At 39.2% G+C, this 6,395-nt stretch overlaps 1 pseudogene; it reads right to left on the reverse strand.

The window, feature by feature from the left end:
* Positions 1 to 351: 351 nt before the first annotated feature.
* On the reverse strand, positions 352 to 801 carry LOC121453842 (annotated as a pseudogene).
* Positions 802 to 6,395: the final 5,594 nt, after the last annotated feature.

Below are 6,395 nucleotides of genomic sequence, written 5' to 3' on the forward strand. Positions count from 1 at the left end.
AATGACACTAAGAGACAAAAATCTCATGGCAAGCTCTTCACTTCTCTGGACCTTTCCATCCTTCCATCCCCTCTTCTAAAATAGTGCCATTGTCTTGGGTGGAGATGTTGTGTTTTAGATATATCAGTTGGAATTGAGCTCCACAGCTCTGCTTTTCATTGGCTGTGGTTTTTCTTTATTGGCCTTTGCCTCAAATAGAATTTTTTTTCTTTTTCTTTTTTTTTTTTTTCTTTAACAGAACTTGCCTCAAGTTTATTTGTAAAAACAGCATAAGGTCCTGAACATCTGCAAATACTGTGTAGGTGTTCACACCAGTCTATCTGTCTTCACATTGGCAGACTGAGACCTTTTTTATGGGGCCTTCACAGGGGCCTGGGCACCTTTGGGAGCCTGAGCTGCAGCTGAGGCCTCTGCCTTGGCTTCAACCTTGGGCTTTGTTTTTTGGAGCCTACGACCCCTGGACATGTAGCTTCTAATCCGCTTCCCAAGCTTGGGGTGAGCAATTAAAGCCAGATGGGTGAGTTTGCGGCTGGGGCCCTTTGGCACCTTGGGCTTCACCACTTGGGGCTTCTTCACCAAGGCCTTGATGGCCTCTGTACGTGCGCTCATGGCCTTTGCATTATTTGCCTGCATCTTGTTCAGGCCTTTCTTGTTATGCTTCTTGGCAAAGTGCATGTTCCTCAGGAACTTGGGGTCGACCCCCTTGGAAGATTCCTATCTTTGTGACTGGGGTTTCTTGATACCATTTCTGTGCAATTTCAGGGACTGGTTGTGTGTGGTGTGGTTCCTGGACTTGGCCATGGCTGGACAGTTATCGGCGGCTCCCGAAGCGCCTGAGACCGGAAGAGAAAGAGCTAGCATTTTTTTTTCTTGATGAGGGATAAGATTCCATTTATTTGTGGGCATAAGAACAAATTTAGAAAGTAATTAGTCCTTCGCATCCCAGTTCCAAGTCTTCAGAAGAGAGTACACAACCTAGAGTGACTGCAGAAATGAAGAAAGTAAAATAGGACCATTGCATGAGGGAAGTGCATGGAGGAGACAATCCTACAACCATTGATCTAAGTGAGGAAATGGAGAATGAGGGGAGGGAGAAGACAAAGAAAAATGAAGGAGGGTAGAATACTAATTAGGATATCTGAAAAACTCATAAGGAATTATACTATTAACTATCTACATCAAAATATCCATGGTACACATAAGTTACTAGAAAACTACATATACATAATTTAAATAAATTCTCTCTTCTGGACTAGCAATGCTCCCTCCAAGAGTTATAGACCATCTAACAAAAGCCCCCAATACCAGGTATGAGAAACACTTTTGAGTTGTTGGTCAGGTTTATCCAAGAGATTCCCAAAGCATTGTATGATCATGCGTTTGCTCTTGGTTTTCTCCAGAAGTGAAAGGTAAGTCCCTATTGCCAAAAACACCATGTATTTCAGACTCAGAGTCTGGAGACCCCTAAGCGGGAACTAACCTAAATATTTCCTCCCTGAGGACTAGCGTTCATTGTACCAAAAGGCGCAGTAGAAGCAACCAGCAGTCTTATCCAGCTGTAATGCCTATGACCCACAACAATGACCAGCATGACCACACAACCCTAAATCTGTAGTACTGACGCACCTTCGCGATACCCAATTGCTCTCTAATTGGATTTAAGACTCACTCGACAAGAAGGCCAACATTCCTGATACTGGTAATCTACCCAACTACTCAGAGCTCAGGAAACCCTGGATCTTCTAAGAGAATCTGCAAGATGTAGCAATAACAGACTTAGGAAAGTGAGAGCGGGGCAGGGTACACGGGAATTTGATGTTTTCTGCACAAGTGTGTGTGTGTAAACTTAACATGCTCTAAAATATATGTATTAAAATGTTTCTTCAAATATAACCTTTAAGGCCATCTTACCAGTAAATTCTAGTCTTATCTTTTGTTTCATGTGCTTCTATATATGTTTAGGGGGATCTTCCTTTCTCTTTGCAAATTCTTACAATTTTTTTACATATATTAGACAGAAAATTTATATATGAAGATAACTTTTCAGGGTTGTGTACACCTTGAAATATTTTCTTAAAGTATGTCTATCTAAAAAAATATCTGATTATTTCTGAGTTTTTTGCAATTTTTATCCTTTTCGAAATTGCTTGAGCTTTGACCTCTGTTAAAATACCTGTAAGTATTGCAGTGGGTAGCCAGCTTTATTAAGTGTATATTGGATACATAGAGATTTATATAGAAGAGATAGTAAATGAAAAGCTCTTCTGTAAATGTGCAATAATTCTACCTTTTAGGCTCTGTTTTCACATGCAGTCCTGTCCTTTCACAGGTAGCCTTTTCTCAGCCACTGGTAACCGCAAGCCCCACATTTTTCTCTCCAGGATCTTTGACCAGATAGTGAATTACCCTGCTCATCACCATCCACAGAATCAAAACTTGCTTGCCTTTTCCTCAGGCATTCTAATGTTTCCTTTTACTGTGCCTTTGTTATTGCAAGTTCTCTACACCTTTAGGGGGAGAAGGTATTTCTTTTTTAAGCATTCTGAGAACTAGTGGAAAAAACCCACTAGAGAGGCAAACTTCCAAGGTAAAAAAAAAAAAAAAAAAAAAAAAAGCTAAGTTACAAGCAGTCAGGTACTGAAGTTGTATGGATTTCAAAATTTGAATGAAACATGGACTTGCCGGGGGAGGAATGGCTGTATAGACAGATTATCCATGGAAGAAAAAGAGGACATCTTGTAGTAAACTATTTTTGGTTTCTTAAAGAAAAACTTTAAATAAGAGATTATTGCACTTCCTAATAGCTCCTATTCTTTCGTGGTCTGCATTAATAAGAATAAAACAAAATAGATGGGGTTAATTGTTCTAATGACTAATGGATACAGTTTGTTATACTCAGTATCAAGCTCAATGAGATTGAAGTTGAAATGTTGACTTGGTCTACAGTTAGCTCCTCACAGGAAAAGACTGTCCTCATGTCTGCCCCATCAGTTCCTCTAGTTCCAAGGCAGATTCCTGGTGCGGGCTAGTGGTTGCTAACCCTGTTTCTGCCACCAACCCTGCGCCCTCTGCTGGAAATTGGTAAACCAAAATGCTAGTAAAATGGACCCCTTGACAGGTTCGTTGTCATCACCACTCCCACATGTCCTAATATTTGACCAGTATCTTCACAAGCAAAAGTGGCAGGGAGGGACACTTGAAGGAAATCTCCACAGTTTTTTTTTTCCAACTTACCCAAAAGCTTAAAAGCATGAAGTAGCCACATAACCCTTCTGTGCAGACATGCCTGGGTATGATCAATTCTTTTCAACATGAATGTTTCTCTTTCAACATTGATTGCACCACCCTGTGAAACTCACGGCACAGTAGGCCCTTTAAGAAGCAATTTCACACCGGGCAATAGTGGCCCATGCCTTTAATCCCAGTACTCAAGAGGCAGAGGCAGGCAGATCTCTGTGAGTTTGAGGCCTGCATGATCTACAGAACAAGTTCCAGGACAGCCAAGGCTACACAGAATAACCCTGTCTCAAAAAGTCAAAATAAGAAAAAGAAAAGGAACAAAAGATACAGTTTCATCTCTGTGTCTGGTACGTTGAGTGTAGAAAACTTTTTATCACTTAAAAAAGAAAAGAAGAAAGATTTGCTCATATTATCTATCAGTTCACTGATATGGGAATTGGGTGACTTTCTTTTGTTTTTTTGTTTTTCCTTTTTAGCATGTAGCTGTACATTGCACCAGCTTTACCAAGTTTAACTTCTAAAGAATTGGAAAATAAACAATCTGAGTTTACTAAAACAAATTTTAAAATAATTTCAAAAGCAATTCAATTCTTGGTTGTACTACTTTGAAAGCAAAACCTGTTCTGCATCTTTTGTTGAAGGACTGAAGCTATCATTCTGTTTCTGGTTTCCTACCGCACTGTGTGCACTAAATTATTCTAAGCAGAATAGCCCGTTGCTCTCTTCGCCAGATAGACTACTGTGGCTAAATGACAAGGACTTGGTAGTTTAAAAGTGTCATTGTGAGAACACTGTAGGGACTTGATTGCCAGAAAGACAAAGAAACAAACGAAAACATAGGTACCACTCCTCCAGGGACCAGGCAATGGATTCTAGTCCTAAGTAATATGTTGTCCTTTGCAAAGCCAATAAAGCACAGCAAGCTTTCCCTGCTCTGTCTCTCTCTGCCTTCCCCTTCTCTTCTTCCATTGCTTCTCTTCATGTACCAGTCCCAGTCCTGCTTCTCCTTACTCTCCATAGAATGGCTAAGCTGAAAAATGTCCAATTAAATATACAGTCCACATTTACTATGTCTATTAAAGACACGTGAGTCACTTCCATGCCTCTCTCAAGCCTTTTTAACCCCTTGTTCTCATTCCCTTTCTGTTATTTTATTGTTACTTTCCATCTCTGCTGTGTTTCTTATTTTGCGTTTCAATTTTGTTTGGTTTGTCTTGTTAATTTTTTTTCTGCATCCTTCTACCGAATCCTGGTTGTTCATTTAACAGAATTTGCATTCTAATAAAAACATTCCTCCACATTGTTATGTGAACTGACTGAAATACTAAGCATCCCACTAAGGCATTCATTGATACAAATTCTGAGTCTGTAAAATAGCACACTGGTCTTTAGCCTTTACTCCCAGTACCCTTCCAGAGAGGAAGATGAACTCCAAAACTGATTTGGAGTGATACAGTACCTTGCCCTTACTTCATGGTACCATGTGTTTGTATCTTTGCACTCTCTTGACAGATTCTTCATGCTTTCATATCTGGAGTAATTGGCTCTCCCTTGGCTGCTCCAATCCAGAAAACCATGCTTTCATTAACACAAACATCTCCTGTCTCTGACAGTGAATTTTAAATTTTCAAATTACATATATGCATCATCTATCTAAAGGCTGTCAACCCTCACATATGCCAAGCATTGAGACAGGGAAGTCTCACCAAGCGTGCCTTTTCTCTACAGAAGACCTGGTCATCATCATTTGTTTCTTCGCATGGCTTCACACAGTCTTCCATTCTCTGTCCCAAGGAAGGAAGCGTGGTTAAAAGTCACAAGGATGGGCTTTCACCTCATTATGAAATCTCAGAGGAAAATGACTTCCCATTGTCCCACTGAACAATACTAAAAAGAAAAACAAAAAAAAATATTAAAAAATATTTTTTGCTACAAATGGGTCTGGTTTGGGCAGTCAGTTTGAAAACAAGAGAAAGATAACAGTGTTTTATAAAATATTGGCCCATGCCATTATCAGTTTTAATGTTTGAGGTGTATAAACATAAAACCACTCTCTAAAATCAGGTAAAATGCTGAATCAAACTGTATATATGCACCTGTCTTTCAACAATATTTTTCAAATTCAGATCTTCCAAATTGCCCTCATCTCTATTTCCATTGTTCATTCCATTTTCCCCATATCTGAGGCAATCCCCATTACTGTGGAGTTTGTCCAAAGTTTGATATCCTGAAAATTTTTTTGGAAGTGTTTGAACTTTGAGAGGTGCAGATTGGATTGGGTAGCTCTTGGCTTGCCAAGTTTGTTCCTGAAGAAATGGATCTTTGTGAAAAAGACAAATCTATGCTAATAAACAAATGATTCACAAAGTAAAAGATTGACTCAGATATGAATCATCAGACATAAACTTTAAAGTAATTCTATGTTTGTATAATTAAAGAAAATAAAAAATGAGATGAAAGATTATACTTGACAACTGAAATTTTATAGGAGAGTCAAATGAAAGTTCTGAGCCCAATAAAAAACAAGGCAGCAACTACAATAAAACAACTTATTAGATACGCCTATCAACAAAATGTAAGGAAGAAGTATTAGTTAGATAGAAGACGTTGTCTAACAAATGTCCTGATGGAGCCTGGGAAGGCAAGCAAATATAAATTACACTGAGGTGTGAGAGGGATGTGGTACATGACATTTCTAGCATGCATGAAGTACCACGTCCATCCTGAAAGGAAAGAGAATGGGGGCAAAGGCTATGTGAGAGTAGATATCAAGAACATTCCAAGTGATGTAGGATTTAAGCCATACATGCAAGCAGTGCCCCAAACTCCAGCTAATGAAGAGAAAATTGCACCCAGGACTGGAGAGATGGCTACTCTGCCAGAGGACCTGAGTTGGGTTACAGCACCGATATCAGAAAACTCACTCACAACCACCTGTAATTCCAACTTCAGAGGAAATTATATCCTCTTTGGCCTCCGTAAGTACCTGCACTGTCTGTGCGTGGGCAAGTGCACACACACACACACACACACACACACTTAAAATATAAAAATAAAATATTTTTAATTCCCTATAAAAAATATGATAAGAAGAGAAAAATCATTCCTCAGTCCATCACAGTAAAACAGCTAGGTAAGATACAACGACAGAAAAA

Source organism: Microtus oregoni, unplaced genomic scaffold (genome assembly GCF_018167655.1).
Source record: "Microtus oregoni isolate MIOR12 unplaced genomic scaffold, Mior012 000012F_ref0000307, whole genome shotgun sequence".
Taxonomy (NCBI): domain Eukaryota; kingdom Metazoa; phylum Chordata; class Mammalia; order Rodentia; family Cricetidae; genus Microtus; species Microtus oregoni.